Source organism: Myotis myotis, unplaced genomic scaffold (genome assembly GCF_014108235.1).
Source record: "Myotis myotis isolate mMyoMyo1 unplaced genomic scaffold, mMyoMyo1.p scaffold_m19_p_24, whole genome shotgun sequence".
NCBI lineage: Eukaryota > Metazoa > Chordata > Mammalia > Chiroptera > Vespertilionidae > Myotis > Myotis myotis.
The window spans coordinates 1,398,924-1,426,121 of record NW_023416329.1 but is presented as its reverse complement, the minus strand read 5'-3'; the positions used below and the strand labels follow the sequence as shown (position 1 = coordinate 1,426,121).

The window sequence follows — 27,198 nt, the reverse complement described above, 5'->3', positions numbered from 1 at the left end:
CAGGCAGATGTGATGGTTAAGGCTGACACGCCCCCGGGTCTGCAGGGCCAGTTGCCCAGCAGATGAGACTCAGGAGACGGAGGTGCAGTGCAGTCCTAGGCCCGCAGGCTAAGACCCGGGAGGAGCTGATGTGTTAGTTGAAGCTCAGAGCCAGGAGAGAGCCAGGGTTCCGCCCGAAGGCGAAGGCCATGATAGGCAGGCAGGAGAAATGCCCTCCTAGTCCGAGAGGGGAGCTTGTTTCGGGCCCTCCCCCGCCCGAGGCCCGCCCACAGTGGGGGGCAGTCTGCTTCACTCAGGCTACTGGTTGAAATGTCAGCCTCACTCAAACCCCCAGAATCATGTCTGAACACCCCGAGGCCCTGTCAAGTTGACACAGAACATTAATGTCTTACTAACTGTAACACCTTTCTTTTGCCTTGTTTTCCCTTTTGTCTGTGTCCCTCCACTAGACGGTAGCATATAGGGCAGTTGTCGTTCTTGCTTGTTTATTTATTTCTGGCCCCCCAAGATTTAAAACAAGGCCTGGGATGCTAAGTCAACATTTGTCGGATGAAGAAATTCTGTTTTCAAGTCATCAATAGACAGGGATCCTGTGAAATTCATTGACTGTCTACAATTCAAGCATTTCCTTGGCCAGATGTTATGCTATAGATTTCAGACTATTCTGTATGTGTGTGTGCGTGTGTGTGTGTTTTGTTTGCGTGTGTGTTATGTGTGTGTGCTATGTGTGTGTGTGTGCTATGTGTGTGTGTGTGTTATGTGTGTGTATGTGTGTGTGTGTGTGTGTGTGTGCGCACACCTCTGGGCGGGTTCATCGGGAAGAGCTGTAATAATTTTGTTCTGACTGTAGTGGCTCCCAGACCTGTCTGGATTTTCCATTTAGAATGTCATGAAATTCTTAAAAGAGTATTAACTTGGATTTATTTTAATTGAACTTTTAATTTATGCCTTGAGGAAAGTTAATTTTGAAACAAACGAGTAACAAAAATAGGTCAAACCAATGCTAAGCTATTGAGGATGCCTGGCGCCCTGACTCACCAGCAAGGTCTGTGAGACGGGCCAGGGCCCCGGGCTTCTGAGACCAGGCATTTTGCATTCAAATTCACGCCCAACCAGTTACTGGCCAGGAGGAAACTAGTTTGAACTCATTATTTTATGCACAAAAAATCTTTGTCTTTGCTGAAAAATGAGAACAATGGTATTTACCTCACATACTTATTAAGTATGATCATTTGTATAAAATGCTTGCCAAGGCAGCGCATAGTGGGTCAGCGCATAGTAGGTGCTCATTAAATGCAGGCGGTACCTCAGAGGCTTCAAGGATGCATGGGCAGCTCTGGAGCCAAGCCCTCAAGGACCTCCTTTCACTCCATCAGACCTGAGCTTTCTCATTGCAGGTCCATGTCTACACGGCCGACCACCACCAGGTCGCAGCCACACCACCAACAAGGCTGCACTGCATGGCAAGATGCCCCGCGTGTCGGACACGCCATGAAAGCACGTGGGTTTCCGAGGACAGATCATGAACTTCTGGTGACGCTGGGCATTGCCGCTGGCTTTGAAGGGACTGTTCTTCCCCAAATGATATCATGACTCAGGAGTCAGGGCCTAGCTTGTGTCTTTCCAGTAGAGAAAGAGTTAGCCTTGATTTGATGTTGATTTTAAATGTGTGTTCTCTGCCTTCACACTCACTGAGAGCAGAGTCAGGAGCTGGCTTTCCATCGAGAGCACCTACTCTCCCCTCACCCCCTTCCGGTTGGGGAGCCAGGAGGAGGCTCAGTGCTTGTCTGCGGGGAGCGGGGGACCTTCCTGGGACGCAGAGAACCACTCCCTCCCCCCATTGTCAGAGCAGGACCCACCCCACCCCCACCCCGCCCCGCCCAGCAGGACCCCTCCCCCGCCCAGCAGGACCCACTCCCCCTCCAAGCAGGACCCCTCCCCCCCAAGCAGGACCCCCGCCAAGCAGGACCCCTCCCCCACCAAGCAGAACCCCTCCCCCCAAGCAGAACCCCTCCCCCGCCAAGCAGGACCCCCTCCCCCGCCAAGCAGGACCCCCCTCCCCCTCCAAGCAGGACCCCCTCCCCCTCCAAGCAGGACCTCCCCCCGCCCAGCAGGACCCCTCCCCCCAAGCAGAACCCCTCCCCCGCCAAGCAGGACCCCCTCCCCCTCCAAGCAGGACCTCCCCCCGCCCAGCAGGACCCCTCCCCCCAAGCAGAACCCCTCCCCCGCCAAGCAGGACCCCCTCCCCCTCCAAGCAGGACCTCCCCCCGCCCAGCAGGACCCCTCCCCCCAAGCAGAACCCCTCCCCCACCAAGCAGGACCCCCTCCCCCTCCAAGCAGGACCTCTCCCCGGCCAAGCAGGACCTACATCTCTTGACAAGGCCGTGGGGCCTGGAGGTTCCAATGGCGGCGGAGCTTTCAGGGATGTGGCGCTCGGCAGCCCTGCTCCTTTTGCTCTCTCCCTTTGGGTTGGCGCCCCCTGGCCTGTGAAGGGGCACTAGCTAGTGCCGTGGAGAGTAGGCAAATGCGCGCCAAGACCACACCTGCCCTGGCTGCTCCCCTTCCGGTCCCCTGACGGGCATCTTGCCATCGTCCCGCAGCCTAATGTGCAAGGCCAAGCAGGTCCCTGGCAGAGGCCCACCTCCTGACATCGCGGCGTCAGCAAAGCCGCCCGCCCGCCCCATCCACTGCCCTGCGCCTCCCAGAGCATCTGCAGCTGCGAGTGCTGCCGGGTTTGGCGGCTGGGGTTCCCGACAGCAGCTCGGGGGACACAGGGCGCAGAGCTGCCTTCAGGGGCACTTAGGGCATCCTCAGCCGACACTCAGGGTGCTCTGTTGGCCGTGTCCGTGACGGAGAGTGATGAGGCCGCAGCGCGCTGCCCAACCTCTCGGGTGCCCCTCATGCTTCTTCCAAGCAGAGAAGCAGGGCTGGGCCTGTCCTTTGGGTTTGCAGAGGAGTCCCCTGGCCTGCCGGTCTGTTTTCCTGAAACCTCTGGGAGGGTGCCAGGAGCAGGGGCGGACAGAGCAGGTGCCTGACCGTGGCCGTGGCAGAGCCGCCCCGCAGGTGCACGAGTGCAGCCAAGAGAAAGATTTCTCACCCCAGCAGCTGTGCTTTTCCAGCAGAGGGAGGCGGGGAGCAGAAATCGGGCCTTGTTTCCTATGCTGTGTTTTCTGAGATAACCTGGAGGCCTTCATGGAGGCGGCAACGCCAGCCCCGAGCCCAGGCTGCCCTGGGCAGGCCGTGTTGCCGGCGCCCTCGGGGGAACGTGCGCATTTCCCACCCGTTTCTCCCCAACAGCAGTGTGGTGATGCGCACAGGCGGAGAGGCAGGTCTTTTGCGTCACTGAAAATATTTTGGAAAATTACAACTTAAAACATCTTGGACTCTGTTTCCCAGTGGGCTCCTGCTCAGCCCTCGGTGCTTCCCTCCCCCTCACGTCTGGATGTGCTGCCCCGGGTGCACCGCTTGTCTCAGCCACTGGTGGGTCAGCGGGGAGTGCCTTCGTGTCCGTCAGTCACCCGGGTCTTCCTGAAGTTCCTTGCTGAGGTCTTTTTTTCCTGCTGGGCATCCTCGGGTCCCATTGACTGTCAGTTAAAACCCCGAACCTCGGCGCAGCCCGTGGTGCACCTGTGCCCGAGCCCGAGGCCCCCTCTCCCGGGCCCTCTCACCCATGGGCAGGCGCCTCCAGGGCGGGAGCCACACCTGCTTGCTCATCACAGCATCCCAAGTCGCTATGGTGCCAAGCAGAGAGGAGAGCCCGGGGTGTGTGTGTGTGAGTGTGTGTAGCCCGGGGTGTGTGTGTGTGAGTGTGTGTGTGTGTGTGTGTGTGTGTAGACCATGCAGTTCTTGACAGCCTGGGCCTGGAGTCACCTGGCCAGGGGTCATCCTGCACCCCAACCCCTGACCTCATACAGCTACCTGCTCGCCCCTGTCACTCCCGGCCCTGCCTCCCGCCTCACAGCTGGGCTCCTCCCGAGCCCGAGCTCACAGCTGCCCTCGTAGCTCCTGCCAGGCTGGGTGCCCCGTCCTCGGAGCCTTAGCGGCTGTGTCCTGCTCCTGCCTCTGTCTGCCCATCTTGACATTCCGTGGGGTGGCCGCTTCCCGTCGATCCCGTGGGCAACATGGAGCCCGGCCCTTAGACTCCGGGACTGGTGAGATGAGTGAGCCCAGAGGCATGGCGGTGGAAGCGTGCTTGGGGTGTGGACGCAGTCTTGCCTCAGTGTCTTCCTCATCATATGAGTTAGGGGTGAGCTTCTGCACCGACTGTCTTGCGAGGCCCCGCCGAGCGAGGGGCGTCCTGAGCGCTGGTGACTGACCCTCCTGATTTGCCTGGGACCCAGGGGCTTCTCGGGGGGCAGGACTGTCACCGCTCAGCCCGGGGGGCTGTCTCCCCACCGGGGCCTGGGACCACGGGAGGTCTGTGGTGGGTGAGGGAGTAACTGGGTACTAGCAGCTGTAAGGATCCCGCAGCCTTTTCCATTGGGCTATAATCTCCCGAAGATGGACGAGGAGAACGTCAGAGGGAAAGTCAGACAGCAGTAAGAGCAAGTCCCCGGGAACGCCCCCTCCAGGAGCCCAGGTCCCCTCTCCCATGCACCCCGCCCATCCTCAGCCTGGGGGTGGGAGCCACGTCCCTTCCTTTAAAAGCCCAAGGACTGGTAGTGCTGGCAGAGTTTGGGGCCGATGCTGTGACAGATGCAGCGCTTCCCGGGCTGGCATGAAGCATCTGTGGGTGGAGGTCAGAGTGGGGAAACCCGGGGCCAGGATTACTGCTGGGCTGGGAGCAGCGAGGGGCGGAGCAGAGGGAGCTGGTCGCTGCCCTCGCCTGGGCATCTGCCTCCCTGGGCTCCCGCTGCTCCAGGCTGGCAGAGCTGAGGGGCGAGGAGAGGCAGCGCCTGCCAGGTGCTGTGCTGAGGGCCAGACAGTGGCGCTACACAGGCCCTGGGGGCCACAGGGGACGGGGTGAAATTTACTGACACAGGGTGTCAAGTGTGTTTGTTTCTATCCAGATTTTAGCTCCCTGCACCCCGACCTAGTAGCTAAAGGAGACAAATGTGCTTTCTCCACGGGGGTGCACCGTGCTGGCTCTCCTCCCCCTGCCCCTGGAGCTCCTGAGCAGCCGCACGGGGACCAGGGCTTGGCAGTGCACCCGAGATGCAGGGCCCTGCCCAGCGCTCTGCTGGCCTCGTCCTGCCTCCTCCTCTGCCCAGTCTGGCTTCCAGTTCACGGAGCCTTGGACCTGGCAGGCCCACCTGCTCTGCTTTGGGAGGCCCGTGGGCACTGCTCACCTGCAGACCTGGCTCGTTTGCATGCAGGGACCCAGTACGCGGCCTGAGGCGGGGCTGTGGCTGCTCCATGAAGGCCTCCTGGGGTCTGGCTTCCAGGCCTTGGCCTCAGCCACCTGCTGTGTGTGTCCCCCGCACAGGCCTCGCAGCTCTGCCCCAGGGCCTGGCTCTGGGGTGGAGTTGTGCATTTCTATTTTCCTCATACATGGGGGGGGGGGGCATTTCTTATTTATTTATTGACCTTTTATATTTTATCTTCTTTCACTTGTCTGTTCCATGTCTTCTATTGAAGAAATCATGAATTGATCTTGGCCTCACTTTTCTTGTGTATAAGACAGGATTGCTTGAGGAATAATTTTACTTCATACACACACATCAAGTGCTCATTCTTGGACCTATAGCATCAAGAACTGCTTGCTAAAATGTACAGCCTTCCCTTAGAGCTGCAAAGGCCTCACCACAGTTTCCGCCACATGCCAGGCCCATGGGAGTCAAACGATTGGGACGGAAATGTGACGGTTAGTGTCAAGGCCAGGAGGCCACACCTTTCGGCCCTTGGCTTCTGAGTGGGCACCTTGCTGACAGTACCCCCACCGAAAGCATTCGACTGTTTTTCTGATGTTATGGAACTCGGGCAAGTATTATTTTAAAATTCATTAGGCTAGACTTCTTTAATTGGCAAGCTATTTGATGACATAATATATTCATCGTTAAAAAATGTTAAGTATGAATGAAGTACATAGTGAATATTCTCCCCTCCGCCCCTCCCACGGAGATGGGAGCGCCTGGGCGTTTAATTCTTGCTTCTTGCATATCACCCTTCATGCCACCGGCACACAGATACGAACTGCAGGCCTGACCCCGTGTCCCTCCCGGCTGTTATTCTTGCCGCTGTTTTCACATCAGGTAGGACTCCTTGATTCCTTTCACAGCTGCATTGCTGTCGTTTTGGCCGCCAGCTGTCCCCGCACCATTCATTGAATAATTCATGTTTTCTGTACTTTCCTGGGTTTGGTCCAGGGGAAATATTCTCCCCTTTCCTCCCGACTTAGCGGATCTGACCTGAGGTTCCCAAGGAGGTGCTGGGCCTCCGTCCAGGCGCTGGTGTGTGCAGCCTGTTCTGTTGGGTATTATTCTGCACTTCTTAACCCGTCACCTGCTTTCCAGGTCTTTGCGTGACTTCCCTGGGCAGCAGGGTTCTCCTACAAAAAGCCACTAACGGCCGTGCGTCTGGTGCCTTCACGGTGGCTGCACTCACAGCCCCCGCGCAGCCACTGGCAGCCAGAGCTCCACCAGCAGCTGGGAGCCTGCTGCTCTGGCGGGGCCTGCGTGGGCTGGAGCGGCTGCCAGGGGCACAGGGCCACCCTGGGAGGAGAGCGTCGGGCAGCCCAGCCCGTGGAGTTCCTGGGAGGCAGCCCTCCTTCCCTGGGCCCTCCCCCCTCTGCCATCCCTCCCAGCAAATCCTCCAGTGGGAATATTAGCAACAACCCGAAAACTCCACAGCATGGGAACAACTCAGGCCCTCTGGGTCCTGTTTGCAGTTTTATGTAAAGTTTATTTCCCCTTATAGAGGTAAGCATGCTTGTATAGTCATAGGCTTCTTAATGTATTTGCATTTTTGATGAATCTGATTCAATAAAGACTTTGAAGCAGCTAAAGGCACCAAGAATGATTTAAAAACTACCTGTTGGAATTAGAGTCTAGATAATGAAGGACGAGAAATTAATCTGGGAGGAGGACCGGGAGTGTGAGTGCGATTTAGTGAAATTGCACACACACGGGCCCCACATTTCCTAGAGGGCAGAGTGGAGCAGGGATCCTCAGTTACAACTTCTACAATAAGTTGAAGGCCCCCCATCCTGGGCCAGAGCTCCTGGTAGGGAAACTGCAGGGAGGGCCTGACTGCAGGAAGCGAGGGGCGTGGCCTCCCTGGCCAGGAGAAGGGCCTTGGGCTTGGCAGGAGGGCCCAGGCTGAGAGAGATTGGGGGGTGGCGTGAGGGCAATCGCAGGGGACTTTTAAAAGAAAGAAGATGAACGTGTGAGTGTAAAATCAGGCATGAAAGTGAATATTTACTTACTGATAATATAAAGCATAAAACAAATCAATAAATGGAAATTTCCAAAAAATATATGGAAATGCTGACCAATAGAACGTCGTGCACACACATCTGCCACGTCCACACGGTTCTGTGACACCCTCGCCCCATCTTTCTTTGGCTACTGTTCAGTCTTCTTTCACATGGTGACCTTTTTGAATTGTGTTTTCTATAGTGAGACTAGAAAGATAACTAAATCTTTCCTTTGGCGTGGTTAATTAAAAGTTTTTTGATTAGTAGCTGTTAGAAAAGTTTTATTCAGCTTCTCATCGTTGCTAAGGTCTTGTAAATTTAAGATTATTGTCAAATTTGGGCTTGTCTATGTGAGTTGTAAGATTGGGAAGATTTTCCATGGCTGGCTTCTGACCTGGCTTATTTTATTTTATCATTTTTAAAAATCTTTATTGTTGAAAGCACTACATATGTCTCCTTCCCCCCATTGTCCTTTTCCATCCCGCCACCGACCCCCACCCAAGCCTTCACCACCTTATTGTCTGTGTCCGTGAGTTATGCATATTTGGTTGATTACCTCCCACCCACCACCGACCCTCCCTCGCCTTCCCTCTGAGTATCCTTCTCAGTCTCTGGATCTGTTTTGTTCATCAGTTTATATTGTTCATCAGATTGCACATGCAGGTGAGACCATGTGGTATTTGTCTGTCTCTGACTGGCTAATTCCACTCAGCATAATACCCGCCAGTTTCCAACACGCTGTCTCAAAGGGTAAGAGATCCTTCTTGACTTGGTTTATTTTAAATCTTGTTCCACGTATTCCAGTGCCAGGGGCTGCAGGACACATATTGCCAGACAGAACCTCACCTGTGCACTTGGTGGCGTGAGGCCAGGTGGTTAAGAGGAATCCTGGGTGGCCCCCGGGGTAGCTGGCAAGAAGTTGACTATGCACAGAAGTGAGTGACATTGGACCAAAGTAACGGGTCCCACTAAACTCAAAACAAACATAGGAAACGTAGCCTCCCAGATTTCTAGTAGCTGTTCCCACAGCAACAGATGTAAGAGAAGGTGCGGCTAGAGGGACTTTGAATGGAACATTGGGCTTAATTGATTTCAGTTTAGTTTCTCACTTTTGCAAATTTTACAAAATCAAAGGAATCTGAGAGCCATAGCTTAGGGCCCCTTGTTAGCACTTGGTTGGGCTAGAGCAGCGGCCAGCAAACCACGGCTCGCGAGCCACATGTGGTTCTTTGGCCCCTTGAGTGTGGCTCTTCCACATACAGTGCAATTGAAACTTCGTGGCCCATGCGCAAAGTCGGTTTTCGGCCTGGGCGAGTCTATTTTGAAGAAGTGGCGTTAGAAGAAGTGGGGGGTGTCGGTTGGTCGGGTGACGGGAGACGCGGCACAGGCAGGCCGCCGGATTAGCAGCGCGGGGGAGGCTCGCGCTATTCATGCACGGGTTGAGTGAGCCAGTCAGTCAGCAGTCTCATGTGCAGTGGTTAGTGCTAGTCGCGTCCGCAAATCGCGGACAAAAGTACCTACTCGAAGCATAAAGTTACCTATATTTTTCCAACCAGCTGCAAATCCTACAGGTATTTTTGTCATCAATTTAAGAATTGTAATTCTTTTTTGTTGGTAGCTTTATTATTATTTTAGCAAAGGCCAGCTTAGGAGTACCCTCATTAAGTTAATAACAATGTACCTACCTATATAGTTTAAGTTTAAAAAATTTGGCTCTCAAAAGAAATTTCAGTTGTTGTACTGTTGATATTTGGCTCTGTTGACTAATGAGTTTGCCGACCACTGGGCTAGAGCAGTGGTACTCAACCTTTTGGCCCTTTAAATATAGTTCCTCATGTTGTGACCCAACCATAAAATTATTTTTGTTGCTACTTCATAACTGTAATGTTGCTACTGTTATGAATCGTCATGTAAATATCTGATATGCAGGATGGTCTTAGGCGACCCCTGTGAAAGGGTCGTTCGACCGCCAAAGGGGTCGCGACCCACAGGTTGAGAACCGCTGGGCTAGAGCAACAGAGGGCCTAAGCCCAACTCACTCCCTTGGCTAAGGCTTCCACCAGGGGGTGGCCAATGACTCCGCCCTCCTGGGGTTGCACAGTGATTTGGAGGCTGGCACCAGCTCCCATTTTATTGGGACGTGACCCTGATCAGATTGCTTAACATCTGAGCCGCAGATGCCCAGCTTGAAGATAAAGGGCATCATGATAGCACACAGGCAGGGTTTCCTGAGAACTGAGTGGCACGTGCCAGTTCTTGGTGCAGCTCCTGGAGTGTCAGGCTGTAAATGAATGGCGGGCACAGCGATGCCTGGGCCGTCCTGCAAGCGGCCCTCAGCCACCTGCTCTGTCCCCACTGACCAAGAAAACCTCCCCCGCCTTTTAACCACCACCCCTCACAGCTCAGAACCATGAAGGCTACTGGGCCTGTCCCGGGCACTAGTTTGCTCTGGACCCTCGGGTCCGGGGGACCTTGCAGCCGCCCGGGTGGCCCAGAGGCTGCTCTGAAGGGGTGGGAAGGCTTTTCCCCTGGGCTTCCTGGGCTGCCTGTAGGGTGTAAGGAGGGCTGTGAGTGCTTTCCCGGGGGTGGGAGAGCGCCCGGGCTAACCCGGCGGACTCTGCTGCCCTCCCACAGACGCCGCTTGGTGGGAGCGCCAGCAGGGCAGGGCCCGGGCCTCCCACGGCTGCACTGGCCGCCCTTTGCCTGGGAAGCATCCACCGAGTGTCCATCACCTCTGGTCACCCTCCGGGAAAGCTCTCCTGTCAGGGGCGCGTCGCCCTGCTCCTGGGCCTGGCTGTGCCGGCAGAGGACCTGCGTCTGACCTGACTGGGAGCTCCGGGGAGCCTCCGCAGGGCCGGGCTTCTCCGGCTCCCCTGTGAGGTGCGTGGTACTCGGTCCAAGTGCGTCTCCCTGGGATGGCGCCTGTGTCCTCATCTGCCGCCCACACAGAGATGACTCCCTGAGCGGCTCAGATCACGGGAGGGTCCCCAGGGGAGCGGAGAGGCAGCGCTGTGTGTGTGAGCACAAGAGGACCGCTTACCCTGCCCGTAGTAACACCACTAACCCGAAACGCAGAGCGACTGCTCCACCAGCGAATGGAGGACAGTCAGTCCTGAATTCCCACGGTTCCAGAGGCGCAGAGGTGCTGTGCAGAACTGCGGGGGCCAAATCCTCCCGAATGCCCGTGGGTCCGTTTCCAGTGAGGACGGTAAACGGCATTGTAAGTAAGCCCCACGCTGGTGATGTCTGTGGGTTTGGTCACTTAGAGTTTGCTCCACGAGATGCGCTGGGACGGCCCTGGGACACTGACCTGGCACCTGGGAAGGCTCTGTGAGGCAGGCGGCGGGGCGTGGGTCAGAGGTGGGGTGCTGGCCTGCCGTCGGGCACGATGCTGATCGCCTGCCTCATTAGCCTTTATTGGAATTTGTCTTTAGCTGCAATCAGTGGGGTGAGTAACCTTGGGAGGACACATATGTTTACATTGCCCTCTAGGCAGGGCGCCCAGGGATTGCGCATAAGGATTCCAGTAAGCACCTGGGGTCTGCACTGCACAGACTTGTGGGAAAGGTCAGGGAATAATCAGGGGCGCTGCCTTCAGCACTCCCCAGTCTCCCCTGAGCCGGAATTCTGGTACACAGGGCAGGCAGCCTTCCACACACTCCCCTTTTCTCAGAAGGTCCTCCTGACACTTTCCAGCCAAGCCTCATGCTTCCCACAGCGGGAAATGCAGCATCAGGCCTCGGTATGAGGAGCCTGCTGAGGGGGAGGCAGAAGGCCTCCGGCCCTCCCTCTCACAGCCTCGCAAAGAAATTTATTCCGAGTCTCCTCTTCGTAAGAGGATGTGCGGCTGGGAATGTGATCTCCGTGGGCACCGTTGGGCAGTTGGCCAAAGCATCCTTTCTTTCAAGGACGACCCCAGAGCGCGGAGCAGGAGCCCAGAGGCACGGGGTCAGGCTGCAGGCAGCCACTGGCTCAGTCGCTGACCAGGGACCAGCCCTGCAGGGCCCCTGCCTCCTGTGGGGTGTGCAACTTTCCCTAGGCTTCCAGAGGTCCTGTGTTAGAGGGGGCGGCCTCGTTGTCCCCTGGCTCAGCCTGTGAATCAGGGACTAAAGCATGTTAGGCACCTGGGAACTCACCTGTACATACAGCCACGCCTCCCCCACACGCCGCCTCCCCGCCCCATCCTGACTGTCCTGCACTTCATCACAGCCCTCCCGCTCCCTCCCCTGTGCCCTGGCAGAGCCAGCACCATTTATTTGGGTCAGCAGGAAGGGAGCAAGCATCTGTCCTGCTGGCTCCTGGTGCGTGGAGGAGTCCAGGCCTCAGCTGGGAAGGAGGGAGTCCTGGAGGTGGGTCTGGAGGCCCCTGTCCAGGCAGATGGGGCGTGGCCGACTCAGGTAGCTAGTGGTCACCCCAGGAGAGTTCTAATTCAGCGGGACTTTCCCAGCCAATGGCTGTGACAGAGGAAGGCTATATTGAAGTGTGCACTAGGGACTGTGTAATTGGAAGTTACCTTCTCTGAAATCTCATTGAGACCCAGGAAACAGACTGTGCTTGGAAGGCCCTGAGGATGAGCCCTTTCAGAACAGTGGAGAGTCAGAGGTCACCTGGAGAAGTAATTATGCCAAATCCAATTAGCACGCACGGCATTTGGGCACCGCACCGCAGAGCGCGTGGGAAAGACGGCCCAGCCCGCGCCCTCCACTGAGGAACATGCTGCCGCCGCCAAGCTGTACATGTAACTGAGCAGCGCTTAACGCGCGCTGGCTGGCGGCAGAGTGTGGGTGGAGCGAGTGGGGGGCGTTTGGCTCGCTCAGCAGATGTGCGAGATATTTGGAAAGGCTTTCAAGTGTTTTCAACATGTTGGAGAGGAACAAACCACATTGCAAGTGGCTGAAGCGTGCTTCCCTGTCCTAGGCATTGCCTGTGCTCCCTGCTCTCTGAGCTCAGCCCTCTGCAGCCCTCCAGTGAGCTGCTGAGTGGGACTCTTAGGGAGGAGCAGGGGGAGCAGGGGGAGCATGGGAGCATTGGGGGAGCAGGGGAAGCACAGGGGGAGCTGGGGAAGCACAGGGGGAGCAGGGGGAGCACCGGAGGAGCAGGGGGAGCATCGGGGGAGCAGGGGGAGCATCGGGGGAGCAGGGGGAGCACCGGGGGAGCAGGGGGAGCAGGGGAAGCAGGGGAAGCACCGGGGGAGCAGGGGAAGCACAGGGGGAGCAGGGGGAGCACCGGGAGAGCAGGGGGAGCACCGGGGGAGCAGGGAGAGCATGGGGAAGCAGGGGAAGCACAGGGGGAGCAGGGGGAGCACCGGGAGAATGCCGTGATCAGTAGGACGGGGCAGAACCGATGCTGAGGCAGCTCTGGAGTCAATCCTCCAGGGACAGGAGCAGAGGGAGCCTGTGAGGAGTTGCTGCGAGGTCCTCCCCCACCGTCGTGGCCCCTGACTCTCAGGGGAGGCTGTCCCAAGACTTTCCTGGCTCCCGGAGAGCGATGAGGCATCAGGGCTGGCTGCAGGCTGTGCAGCTGTCTAACTAATCGGCTGAAGCCTAGAACCGGCCCCCCGCCGCAGGCCGCCCACCCTCGGGGTTACAGCGCCAGGCCCTTCTGTTCCAGGGTCACCACGTGTGGTGTCGGGGAACTCCCGCATCTCACAGCTCTCCTCTCTGCCTACGCGAGTACTGAGACGGTCTGACCCTACGCGGCTTGTGGTCCCTCCCCAGCCTGATCGCGGGCCTGGGCCCGCTGTGCCTGTTGCCCAGCAGCCCCTTCTCACCCCGCAGAGCCTCCCCACTGTCCAGAGGAAAGGACGACCTGCTTTCACTTTCCACCACTTTCAGAAGCACAAAAACATGAATTTCTAAAAAAGATAAAATGAAATAAAAGGCACACAAGATAGAAGTTCCTCCCTCCTTTAGATTACAGTGTAACCTGTCCAGTTGCTAGATGCTTATAAACACTTGATCTCTGCTTATCTCATGAGGACGGAGCCAGCCTGAGGCACCGGGCAGCCCCGGAAGAGCGGGGCTTCAGAGCCAGGTGGTTTGCCTGCGTGCCCACGTTCCTATTTGATTTCAATAAACTGTCATGTACCCTAACTCATATTTGCCCATTATGGGATTCATGGTAATGCTGAGTTTTAAAAACAGCTGAGTTACCTGTTAATAATTCACAATAAAATAAGACAAACACAGCTGAGCATGTGAGAATGGAGTGGTACACGGTAAAAACAATGGCAGTGTGTTCTGACCTCACAGGAAGTCGGTTAAAAATGCCAAGATATTAATCAAACTATGAGATATCACATTCAGTTTATAGTGGTTAAGTGTATATTTGGTCTTGAAATGTTCCCTAATGATAATCAGATCTGTCGAGTCTGGCAAGACATGAAGAGTAATTTACGGTGGCCGTATCTCCACTTGTAAACTGCCGCCCGTGCAGCACATTAGTGCACACGCAGGTCACGCGTGAGCAAGCGTTCAGATAGTGTCCTGCGGGTAACAGCCTGTGCTGAAGGACTGGGCCCAGGCAGGGTGGCCACCGGGCACAGTCACCCCCAAGGCTTTGTGACCTTGGAGAAAGAGCCAGGCACATCTGGACCTTTGCCCTGTAGGTGCAGGTCAGGATGCGGGGACTCGGTGCAGCTGAGCGTGAGCCGCGCAGGCCAGGGATGGGCCCCAGCAAGTCCAGTCGGAGAGGCCTGGGCTGGGCTGTGTGTGCTGCGGCCTTGGACAGATGACAAGGATCGGAAAGATACACTCAGCCCTGCTGGTTTGGCTTAGTGGAATGAGCATCGGACTGAAGGGTCCTGGGTTTGATTCCAGTCCAGGGCACAAGCCTGGGTTGCAGACTCTGTCCCCAGTAGGGGGCGTGCAGGAGGCAGCTGGTCAGTGATTCTCATCATTGATGTTTCTCTCTTCCTCTCCCTTCCTCTCTGACATCAATTTAAAAATACATTTTAAAAAAGTTACACTCCAGGCGCGCATTGACTCTCTCTCGTTTGTTTATTCCGAGCCTCATTACGCCTGTGGGTTAGAGAGCGGCCGCCGTGGGAAGGCCGGGGCCGGAGCGGGAGGGCGGCAGAGTGGGCCGGAGCGGGAGGGCTGCGGCTGCCTTCAGCGGGCCGCAGGCCGCGCCCTGGGCCTCTCAGCCAGGACCACACCTTCCTGTGAAAAGCAGGGCTCCTCACACGTAGTTTATTTTTCTCGTAGAAGCGAGCCAGCTCATTGTGCAGAGTGTTTGGCTGCATCACGCTCTGTCTTGTACCTGGAAGTTTGCACTTACCCCTTCACCCTTTCACACGTGCCCCGGCCCCTTCTCTCTGGCACCTGTCAGTTTCTTCCATTTCTCGGTCTGGCCATGTTCGTTTGGTTTGGCTTTTCTTTAGATTACGTGCATATGAAAGCACACCGTCTTTGTCTTTCTCATCTGACTTATTTAGCCCAATACCCTCTAGGTCCATCCATGCTGTCACAAATGGTAAGATGTCATTCATTTTTAATGCTGCATAATATTCCATTATATTCACATCTTTTTAAAAATCCATTTAGCTATCAATGGATACCTAGGTTGTTTCCGTATTTTAACTATCCTATATAATAAAACCCTAATATGCAAGTCAACCAAACAGCGGAAGGACAGGTCACTATGATGTGCACTGATCACTGGGGGGCAGACACTCAACACAGGAGCTGCCCCCTGGTGGTCAGTGTGCTCCCACAGGGGGAGTGCTGCTCAGCCAGAAGCTGGGCTCATGGCTGGTGAGCACAGTGGCAGTGGCTGGAGTCTCTCTTGCCTCTGTGGCAGCGCTAAGGACCCCTCAGGGGATGTCTGCCTGTGGGGAGCGGGCCTAAGCTGGCAGGCGGACATCCCCTGAGGGGTCCCAGACTGTGAGAGGGCACAGGTCAGGCTGAGTGACTCGCCCCCCCCAGTGCACGAATGTCATTCACCAGGCCTCTAGTTACAAATAATGCTGTAATGAACGTGGGGGCCAACTATGCCTTAATAAGAAAATTTTAAAACTGTATTGAATTCTAAAGAAAAAATTTCCGCAATAATTTCATTCCTTAAAGAAATTATTATTAACTTTTGTATCTATTGTATATCCCCATATTACATAACATATGTATATATAGTATTAAATAAATGTGGTTGTAGTAAGAATATGTATTTATCATTTGTCTTTTCTGTTTCTTTTTAAAATCATGGAATCTCAGTTCCTCACCTTTTACCTGTGCTGGCCCAGGCCCTGAGGAGGCTGAGCAGCACCACGTTGGAGCTGAGGTTCCCTCTGCCTGTGCAAGGCACCCACTGCTCAGTGAGGGCTGGGCCTCAGGCAGGACGGCTGTGCAAGCTTCTTGTTTTGTCACCTTTGTCTCCTGCATAAGCCCTTCCCCATTCTCCCCAGACCTGCCCAGGGAGAGCCTGCTAGAGCTCGGCTCCTCCCTCATAGCTGTGGACTTCATTTGCATGGGGCTTGGCCCATTTATAACTCCATTACCAGGAGCAGGAGGCCTGTAACCAGGGCAACCAGAAGGGATGCTTCTGCAGTTCAGACTCAGCCAGACTTCTGCTCCGTTTAGCTGGGCTCGGGTCTATTCTCAGCTCCCTTCTCTCTGGCAGCTGTCAGAATGTGGACGCCCAGAACCTGCCCCTCCTGTCCTTTGCCCCAGGCCCCCTCAGCTGCTCTGCGGACCAAACAGCACAGTCCTTCCCTCGTAATGATTACTGCCGAGCACGGAGAGGCATGGGATTTTCACATGTGTTTATGATCTCCAGGGATAACTTTAATGCTGCATAATATTGTATCGTGTAAGTAACAATTCTCTATAATTGGATATTAAAGTATCGTTCTTTGTACCATTATACTTAGTTCCCTGATGATCATCTTTGTGGATAAGTTTTGTCACTAATATGCAAATTCCTTTCCCATGAAAGTCTTGGCCGTGAAATGGCCAGGACGTGTGGTTGTGCCGTGGCCGGGTGGCTCAGTGGCTGCAGTGTCATCGGGATATGCCAGGGTTCCGGCTTCCATCCCAGCCAGGGCACAGGCAAGAACCAACCAATGAGCGCGTGAATAAGTGGAACAACAGATTGATCTCTCTCTGTCCCCCCCACCTTTTCCCACCCCCCTCAAATCAACAAATACAACATAAAAAGAAAGCGGTGTGGTTGGTAGCAGGCGATGCGGGCTGCCGCGAGCCCCCCGTGGGTCTGCTTGTTCTCCTTTAACTGTACCATCGCTGGGTGTGTCACCTTCATCAGCCATTTTTATAGGTGACACGGCAGCAGTGTGGTTATGGCGGGGCAGGGGTGGGTGGAGGTGGAAGAGGGTATGGGGGTAAATGGTAAATGGTGATGGAAATGGTAAAATAAAGGGGGAAAAGTAACATCTTTCAGCCAGTCATGACAGATGATCAGCTGCCCAGTTTCTTAAGTGAAAATGGGCCGGAAGAGTCTTGTGCTTCTCAGCTCGCCGTTCTCTGGGTTCTGGGTGAGGGACAGCTCCACACGAGCTCCCACTGGGACTCCTCCAGGTCCACGCCAGCCCCCTGCCTGCACTGACAGGTGCTCCTGGTGGAATTCAGCTATAGAGATAGGCGTGCGTATGCGCGTTATTTGCTATAATAAGAGTCATAATCACTAGCTTCTACCGAGTGCCCGCTCTGCGGCAGGCATTTTAATAAGAGCTCGGGGTACTGCTGAAAATGGGTCACACAGTTCTGTCCTTACGCAGCACATATTCTAGTGAGGGGAGACAAACTCACATTTATAAAAATGTTAGCAATTATATAGAATAAGTCGGATAAGTTCATGTAGTCATTACACTGTTTATAAACGAAGCAGGAGAATACGATGGAGGGGACTTAGGGAGCCTGCTTGGAGCATGGGCACGGTTCCCTCTGGAGGAAGCAGACACGTCGGTGCAGATTGCTTCCAGGGACAATATTTCTAGAGGAAAAACATGCACAAAGACTCTCAAGTAGGAACCGTGTTGGAATGTTGTGGAAGCAGCGAGGAGGCCGGCGGCTGTTTTAGAGAGCCAGGAGGAGGGGGAGGCGCTCTTAGCGAACAGAGCAGGTCTGGCCACGGGGACACTGTAGGCCATGCTAGGACTGTGCTCTTATTCACTCGGGAGCCAGGGGAGCCTTTCCAATAAGGAGGCTGTGAGGTAACTTCTGTTTCTGGGTGTCGCTCCCTGCGTGTGAGGGAGGGCTGTGGGCAGGATAAAGCAGCCTGTGCTATTGTCAGACTCCAGTCAATACGAGTTTATTTCTGGTTCATGCAAAGTCCGTGGCTTCAGCAGACTTCAGTGTTGTCCTTGACTCACCTGCCCCTAAAAGCCGTGCGCGGGGAAGGAGATCAGCACCTGCGTTCTAACAGGGGGAATGTTTGCAAAAGCAGCTCTTTGATTCCGAGTGCACTCAGGTCTGTGCTGATCCTCCCATCTCCTCTGCAGTGCCCTGGAGGCCACGTGTTTACAGGTGTAACCAAAAGCAGATGTGGCCTGATCCCTGAGTCACTGCACGAAGAGGAGAGCGCCTAGCGGTGACCCCAACATTACCAAGTTGAGGCTGAGAAATTGAAGGGAACATATTGATATTTGATGGACAGTAACTGTCTGGTTATATGAGGCTGGCATGGAAATAGTAATAATCAGGATATCAATTACAAGGCAGTTTCAAGGATCTTACTGGGAATGGTGGCTGTCATTGGGCAGGCACAGTAGCCATGGCTCAGTGTCAGGATGCATTTCAGAGCTGTGTAGAACCCGAAGCAGGTGCTTTATGTGGGTGGTGAAGACAAGGATGACTAGCATCTTTGACTCAACCACCCGGGTGAACCATGATGTTTGTAACTGAGATGAGGAAGAAAATGAAAGATATTGCATTTTGTGTATTTATAGAGTTTAGGGGTCAAAGGTCACCTTTTGGAGATTTTTGACTCTGAGTTGTCTGTTTGGTATTCAAATGGAGATGTCAACCTGAAACCTGAATATTGGAATCTGGAGCCCAGGGAAGAAATCAGATCTAGGAATATAAATTTGAAAGAGATGATAACACTGGTGGATTTTAAAACTCACAAGAATTTGCCAGCAATACTATTATTGTCCCCATTTTATTTTATTTTATTTTAATTTTATTTTTATTTATTTTATTTTATTTTATTTTATTAATATTTTCCCCATTTTAAAGAAGCAAACTTTGAGGCTATAAAGCTTGCTCAAGGTCATAATTATCATGTCATTGAGATAGGGTTCAAATTCAAGTCTGTCCACTCATTTTGCCAAAGATAACGATTGCTCTAGTGTTAGCAACATAACATCAACCTTTTGTTTCCTTTTATAGCTCTCAACCCTCTTTTTTTCATATATGGTTTCACCAGTGGAGAGGGTATATAAAAAATTCCTACCTTCAATTTTCGGGTGATGACTATGAGACATAGGATATTCAAATTAATTGACTAAGGTAGTATGATATTTCTCAGGCAACCTTATTCTTGATTTGCAGGTTTTTCAACCATACCGCATTACACTGTACTGCACTGCCTCAGTAAAAGGGGTCGCAGGAACACTTTACTCCATCTCACTCACTCAGTCCAGGTACAAATGTCCTTCCTGAGTATTTTCTCTGAGCCCAGGGCTTTGGAGGCTAGCAAGAGGCAGGTACTCCCAGCTGCCACCTTCATTTTTAAATTTTTTATTATATTTTATTTTTTAAAATATATATTTTATTGATTTTAGAGAGGAAGGGAGAGGAGAGAGAGAAACATCAATGATGAGAGAGAATCATTGATTAGCTGCCTTCTGCAGGCCCCCTATTGGGGATCGAGCCTGCAACCCGGGCATGTGCCCTTGACTGGAATCAGACCCGGGACCTTTCAGTCCACAGGGCAATGCTACCCACTGAGCAAAACCAGCTAAGACTCAGCTGCCACTTTTAGATGCATAGTCCAGATGGCCAGATGTTCCTGATTCCTCAGCCTTGTTTCTGGCACACAGCCTTAGCTCGTCAGCGGCAGAGCCCTCTGCATCTCTCACCCGCAGTGTCTTGATCACTCTTGTTTTTACTGTTGTGGAAATAACGAAGCTTTATTTGCATTACCTTCAGATTTGAGTTACATGTGTAGTCTAAAGAAGAATCACTGGTCCTGGAAGCAAATGCCATTTACCTTCTAGTGATGAACTATGAAAGGGAAAATTAGAAATGAGAAGAACCATTTCTTCTCCTACGCTGTCTCCATAGCCAGATCAAGGTATCTACTATCCCAGGTAACGTTTTCCAAACTCTTCCTCTTGGTTCCCATTTCCCCATCTCACTCCTAAGTTATATATGCAGGGGTAAATTTTTAATTCTTTCATTGTCACTTCTGCAATACATTTTCAGGGCAATATTAGTTGTTTGACTCCAGTGCTGAGGGGAACAAGGGTCATTTGTCTTCTTGCAGTTGGAGGAACCTCTGAAGTGCAGGCCAGGAAGAGGGGTGGGAGGAGGAGGGGTGAAACTGTGTGGTTCCCACCCTGCGCCAGCAGAGTGAGGACCTCGCTCCCAGGAGGTGCATGGAACTTTGGGGGATGGAGAATGCCGACCTCAGGAATGTGTCTGGGTTCTGCCCCTCATCAGTAGCCTCAGAGTCTAAATGAACATTCGTCCTTTCTTTCTTCCTTCATGAAATAAGGAAATGCTTATGCAGGCCCGACTATGCGCAGAGGAAAATTTTAGGGGGAAAGTCCCATGGTCTTGGATTTAGAAGTCTTGAGTTTACTGCATCCCTAAAATATTAGGTAGACATGCAAGTCTGAGCCTTAGTTTCTCCACTGGCAAAGGTGAGGATAATAATTCCCGTTCTGCTTTACTCACAAAGAGTTGGTGGCAGTCAGAGGAGATGTGGGTGTGGCCCTGCTTTGTAGAGGAAAACCAAGTCCCCCTACTGTCCGGAAGGCATTCTTTTAGATGCCTTGAGGACACAGAGAGGAATGAATCAGCCCCTTCCTTTAAGATGAGCACAAGGATAAATGCATAGGAAACTTACTGCTGCATAACAAACTATCCCAAAATTTAGTGGCTTCCAACAGAAACCACTGTATTACATTTTATAGACGCTGCAGGTCAGGACCGTGAGCAGGGCTTGGCTGGGTGATCTTTTGCTTCTCCTGACATCACTTACTTGCACTCAGCTGGCAGATTGGCGATCGGTGAGTTAAGAGCTTTCTTGGTGTATGGAGCACCTTGGGTGATGGATAGAAGCCGGAGCCCACGTGGAGCTCTCTGCAGGGCACCTCATGCGGCCTCGCCAGCATGGTGTCTCTGGGCTATTGGATACACTACATGAGCAGCTGTCACAAGACAGCCCAGTGGATATAGCCTGAGAAATCGCAGAGTTGTTTTCACCATAATTTATAAATTATAAATTCCAAGTGAAGACAGTCAAAATTCAAGGGGAAGAAGAGGGTTAGGCTCTACATGTTGCTGGGGGTGTGGCAAAACTACATTCCAGAAGCACATATGAGACAGATGGTGTTGTTCCAACCTTTGGACCACCCAGTCGGCTGTAGCTCTTCCTCTGGGCTAGATCCACACCCTCCCAAATGAAAACCATTCTCTCACCTTCCCTCAAGGGCCCCAGAGTCTCACTGTGATGACATCACATCAAAGTCCAGAATCTCAACATCCAAATAAGGTCAAGGTGAGAATAAAGCTCTTGGGTGCAGATTCTTGGATTCAGCTCTCCCAGTGGAGTTGTTCTCAATCTGAAGACCTCAGTGTAAAAAAAAAACCAAAAAACAACACCTGAATAGACACCTCTCCAAAGTGGACATACAAATGGCCAAGAGACATATAAAAAAATGCTCAACATCACTCATCATCAGGGAGATGCAAATTAAAATGACAACGAGGTATCACCTCACACCTGTCCGAATGGCTACCATCAACAAATCAACAAATGACAAGTGCTGGTGAGGATGCAGAGAAAAGGGAACCCTAGTACACTGCTGGTGGGAATGCAGACTGGTGCAGACACTGGAAAATACAGGGCGTTTCCTCAAAATATTAAAAATGGAACTACAGTTTGACCCAGTGTTCCCACTTCTGGGACTATATCCTAAAAAACCCCAAATACCAATAAGAAAGAATGTATGCACCCCATGTTCATAGCAGCATTATTTATAATAGCTGAGATCTGGAAACAGCCCACGTGCCCATCCGTAGACAAGTGGATAAAAAAGCTGTGGTACATTTACACCATGGAATACTATGCAGCAGTAAAGAAGAAGTATCTCTTTCCCTTTGAGATGGCATGGAGGGACCTGGGGAGTATCATGCTAAGTGAAATAAGTCAATCAGAGAAAGACAAGTACCACATGATCTCACTCACATGTGGAGTCTAATGAACAAAATAAACTGATGAACAAAATAGATTCAGAGACATAGAAGTAGGAACAGACTGAGGAATCTCAGAGGGAAGGGAGAGGGTGTGGGTGGGAAGAGATTAACCTGGGAATCATATGCATATATGCACAGCTCATGGACACAGACAGTGGTTTGGTGAAGGCCTGGCAGGGTGTGGGTGTGGGGTGGAGGGGATCATTGGGGTGAAAACACGAGGACATCTGTAATACTTTCAACAATAAAGATAAATATTACAAAAAGGAGGAGAATTTTAATGGAAAACAAAAGACAGACTACTGACCTCCTATGTTGAATATAGCGTGGGAGGCGCTGCCAGGGTACCAGCAGTAGCAGCACCACCGTGCGGGGAGAGGTGCCAGGAGGCACCCGATGCTGGCCACTGCGAGGCTGAGAGCCCTCCGGGCCTGTTATGAGCATCTCCATTAGATCCTGCAGGCTTCCCGGGCTGGCTCGGCACTGACCCGCCCTCTGGGCTCTGGGTGTGCCTGCTAAGGCATCCTCACATTTCCCTAAGGCCCAGTCCTCACAGCAGAGCGGCGCAGGGATGTAACCGTCTCCTCTTCTTTTCTCATTCTTTCTGTCCCATTGTGTCTGAGCTGGCTCTGCTGGTCATTACGGTTCTTCCTAAAAGTGTGTGGTTTCTTATGAAGTTCATTCTTGTTCATTACCAAGCTGAAGACGCAGTGCAGACTTGGGGGACAGGTGTCCTCTGGCAGAGCTCCCTGACAGGCTGCCCAGAGCATTAGCAGCTCTGCTGTGCGACCAGAGGGCCTGGGCCCCACTGGGGGTGGGGGTGGGGGTGGGGAGGCATGGGAACCAGCGCCCGCGCGCTCACTGTGGCGTCTTCGCTGAGTGTGTCCGTTGTGCTTGCTTCCTGGTTCACATTTCTGTGTCACCTGTGAGATTGTTCTTTGCATCAGGAACTTGATTATTTTGGAATTTTCTGCTAGAAGAGACCGCAGATAACCAATAGTTTTATTGTTGAATTCAACAAATCATGGCTTCGATGTATTGTCTTAGAATTGTAAAACAAGAGTCCTTGTTCAGTCTGAGTGCTCTCTCATCGCCGCTTCCATTCTCCACAGCGACGAGGACACAGGGTGCCTCCATGTTCTCCTGGTACTTTCTGAGCCAGACCCGCCAGTGTGTTACGTAGACTTTCTAATTTCCATGTTTCTGCTGGTGGTAGCTTTGCTAAGTTTCCTGTCACCACATAACAAGGGTGCCCTTTCCTCTGGCTTCTGATCGCGCTTTCCTCTCTCTCCTCTGAACGCCCACAGCCTGTCTCCCTGGGGCCCCCTTTGCTTCCACTAAGTTTCTTTAAGGTCCTTCTGGGTTCCTCCTGCGACACGGCCCAAAGCCAATTCCACAGGCTTCGTATGTTCTCTATGGCGCCCTCTACTTCCAGGGGTCACATGCTGTTCAAGCTACTCTTACTGCAGGACAAATGTCCCAAACTTGCTGTTGTACACAGAATTATTTTTAGATCCTAAGTATTCTGCATGTCAGAAGTTCGGTCAGGGCTTGGCTTGGTGATTCTTTTAATGAACTGAGGTCACTAGATGGTTCTCGCTGGCTGACGGGCCGATCCTCACATGCCCAGCTTTACTTGCATGCCCAGCGAGTCATCGGCGGCAGGAGGGCTGGAGTCCTCGGGGACTGTGGCCAGCACAGCTGACCACACGTAGTTTTCCAGCATGGTGGTCTCAGGGCTGCTGTTTTTTCCAAGGCAGCTGGCTTCTCCTTGGTGGTTTTAAGTGGGAGGTGATTCTGTCTCCTAAGGGATACTTGGCAACATCTGGATATATTTTTGGTTGTCATAATAGGAGATAGAATGCTTTCGGCATCTAATGGGTAGAGGTAAGGATGCTATTAACATTCTAAAAAGCATAGGACAGCCCCCTCAACAAAGAAAGATGTGGCCCAAAATGCCACTCTCATCCGCTCCTCCATCACGCCTCTGCGGGGCCCAGGCTGAAAGCCCTTCCCACGGCCAGCCTCCCGGCCAGGCAGCAGCTCGTGGCGATGTCCGACCTGGCTGGCCGTGCAGCACCGGACTCTAACCAGCTTTTGAGAGCGGGTTACCTCCTGCTTAGGGAGCAGGTGGAGTCACTCCTGGAGCAGCATGTGGGCTGGGAAATGTGGTCATAGCGCCTGTGGACAGTACACCCCGCGGCACGGCCCTGCGGGGATGTGCAACCATGGTCTGTGCAACAGGGCGGCGCAGTGCGTTTGGGGCGAGCCAGGTCTGTCCCTTCTGGTTACGGGGTAAAGTGGGGCTTTCTGAAAACATGGCAGAAAACAATTTTTAAAAGTGATAAATTAAATCTGAAAGGATAGTGTTTTGAAAAGTTCAATCGGAGGTAGAATATTCTAGGTGGAGGGAAGAATAGAATAAAGATGCCAGCTACTAGGGATCAGGAAAACGGGGCCTTTGGGCGAAATCAGCCTGCCAGAGGTAGAATATTCTAGATGGAGGGAAGAATAGAATAAAGATGCCAGCTACTAGGGATCAGGAAAGCAGGGCCTTTGGGTGAAATTAGCTTAGTTTGTAAGTGATTCTAATGTGCAGCCAAGGTTGAGAACCACTGTACTAGAGGCTCAATGCACGAAATTCATGCAAGAGTAGGCCTTCCTTCCCCCGGCTGCCGGCACCGGCTTCCCTCTGGCACCCAGGACCCGGGCTTCCCTCGCAGCTCTGGCTTCGTCTGGAAGGTCATCTGGAAGGATGTCTGGTCTAATTAGCATATTAGACTTTTATTATTATAGATTTTATAACAGTTTATAGCAAAACGATGTTCTCCTTTGAATAGCCTTTCAACATGGTAGGCAGGGAAGGCCTTTTTATTCCATGTTCTAGATATGAGAGTGGAATTTCAGTGAAGTTACAGAGGTGCTGGCTGCGGCGTTCAGGTAAGTGGTGGGACCCAGAATAAGGTCTGCTGGCTCACAGACTGCCCGTCCCACACCTCCAAGGCCCCGTCTTCTTCCACGCTCTGTAGTGGGTACAGGGCACGTGATCTTTAAGAGACATGGCATCCAGGCAGGATGGAAACAGGAGATGGGAGCAGCGAGGCACTCGGGGTTCCGCAGCCTGGGGCTCGCGGCTTTGGCCAAGTTCAAAGTACTGAGACTCTCGAGTTTCAGAATCAGGGCTGGACCCCAGGGCACGGGGTGAGAAGCCGGGAGCACCGCTGGGTCACAGGAGGGCCAGAGGGATGACACGGGGTCATTTCCGCTGCAGCTTCGCTGGGTGGAAGCTGGCTGAGCTCTGTGAGCTGTGGGAACAGACCCCACTCATGGAACCATGACAGGGGACCTGGGGTGGGCTGTGTGCACGGTGTGGACACCCCCACCACTTCCCTGTAAATCAAACACGTTCTAAAGTGAAAACTTTAAAAATAAGTAAGAGTTTACTGGGCTCGGCTGAAGAGAAACAGCACTTCAGGCAAAGGGGCTGGATGCAATGCGCCAGGAGGGAACGTGACGTGCGTGGACATCCGAGGGGCTTGGCGGCGGGGGCGGGGGGTGCATGTGGCTGTGAACACTGCAGTGAAGCTGAGAGTCAAGGTTGGGTCTGCATTAGGAAGGCCTTCCTTTTAGGCCAAGCTTAAAAGCCTTAGGATTTATCCTGTAGAAAACGGGAAGTCATTGGAAAAATTTAATTAGCACAGTCATGTTTGAGTTTGTTGTAAAGGTACCTGTCCCCACCTGGGAGGGGCTGGGAGAGAGGGCGTTGGGATGATGAGACCAACGGGAGGCAGTGCAATCCCTGGGACAGAGTGCAGCTGCCCTGCGCCCGGCAGTGGCTGGAGGCCCAGGGGCGTGGACAGGCCCCGAGGGGCAGTCCGTGGAGCGGAGCGGAAACCCAGAGGATCTCACTTCATCCCACTGCTTCTCCCAGCCCCATTCTGCATTCCACGGCTGGTCGCAATCCCAGTGGAGACACCAGTGGAGCTGGCTGATCAAGGACACGCAGAGCCCATCGCAGGCCCTCACCCACGCCAGGCATCACGGGTCGGAGAGCTGCCTTCACCCAGGCCAGGGGGTTCGGCAGCAGGTGTTAGAAATGCCAGTCCCGGTGCCGGGCAGAGTGCCCTCTCTGGAATGGGTCTATCACCACGAGGACAAGCTTGCCTCCAGGATGTCTCTGCGGGGGTCCAGCCCTCGGCCCAGGAGGTGCAGCAGACTGTGCCTTGGGGTTCAGCGGCCCCAAGGCCTGTGCGCCATCGTGGAGAGCAGGTGTGGCGGCCCGCGTGCACACAGGGCCCTGCGGTCATGTGAGAAGCTGGGCCAGTGCTGTGGCCCTTTAGGCTGAGTGTGTGCTCTTCCTCTGAGCAGGTTTGAATCCGCTGCAGGACTGCTCCGGGCCCAGCGCCATTCCCGAGACCAGGGGAGACACAGCATGCGGTCTCCTCACTGCGCCAGTCCCAGAGCTTGGTGTCTCTGGGGTTCCTGAAAGGGAGTATTGGGTAGATCTTCACTGTGTTCTTCCCTGCAGTGCTCCTAATATCAGTCTGTGGTCTGGGGAGCTCCTCAGAGCAGCCCCACTCTTGCCCGAGCAGCTGGTCCTCACAGCGGGGCAGCCTGTAGTCGGGAGTGTGGGCCTTCGTGGGCGTCAGGCCGGAGTGACAGCAGGAGTTTCCAGGTTCCTTTTAGCTGGTTCCGGAGCATGTGCGTCATCTGCTGTGCCTGCCCTAGGCCTCCGGGTGCAGCAGTTGGGGGGGAACGGCTTTCCACTCAGTAGCAGGCAAAAATATATGCAAATCTTTAGGTTTGGGGAAGTGCTTTTGGCTACTCCAGCAGGCAGTAGTAAGTATCTTCAGCCTGCTGAGGCCTCAAGGTTCCCTCAGCCTCTTGATGAACTTCTCGCATTTAGGACCTGCTGGAATTAGCCTCCAGCAGTGGGGAATCACTGGTGAGACCGAGGGTACGGGAAGGGGAAGCCATTCTGAGAACAGCTGTTTCCTTTTGCCTCTGAGCCAAGACAGGGCCCCACGAGCACCCAGAAACATGTCAGGACGCTGCAGGCTCGGGCGCAGCAGGCCTGGCACGGGATTCCGGCCTCCGTGTGCACACCCGGGAAACGACGGACACGCGTGCAGGCAGGCGTGAGCGCTGGGCCTGCCGCAGGCCCCGGGGGGACAGGCTACACCCTGTCACCTGCTTCTGCGAAGGGCCATCCTGCGCCGCTGGCGGTGGCCGTTTGAACGCCAGGGCCCTCTGGCCTGGGAGAGTCAGAGGAATAACTAAAGGGAGAGGCGCTCTGTGGGCGACATGGTGACAGGGCTTCGGCCAGCGGACAGGATGCAGCGGCACAGACGTTCACTCCAGAGACAGGTTTCGACAGTTGGTTTCACTGGAAGAACGGGGCAAGCCCTCGGGCAGCCTCGTCTGACACTCTTGTCCCTGAGGGCAGCCCCGGGTCTCTGAGGCGCC

The 27,198-nt window shown here is 53.6% G+C and overlaps 1 protein-coding gene across 1 annotated transcript in view; it reads left to right on the top strand.

The window, feature by feature from the left end:
- GRID1 (glutamate ionotropic receptor delta type subunit 1) overlaps positions 1-27,198 on the top strand; it is a 633,591-nt gene that overhangs the window by 483,165 nt on the left and 123,228 nt on the right. The window lies entirely within an intron of this gene.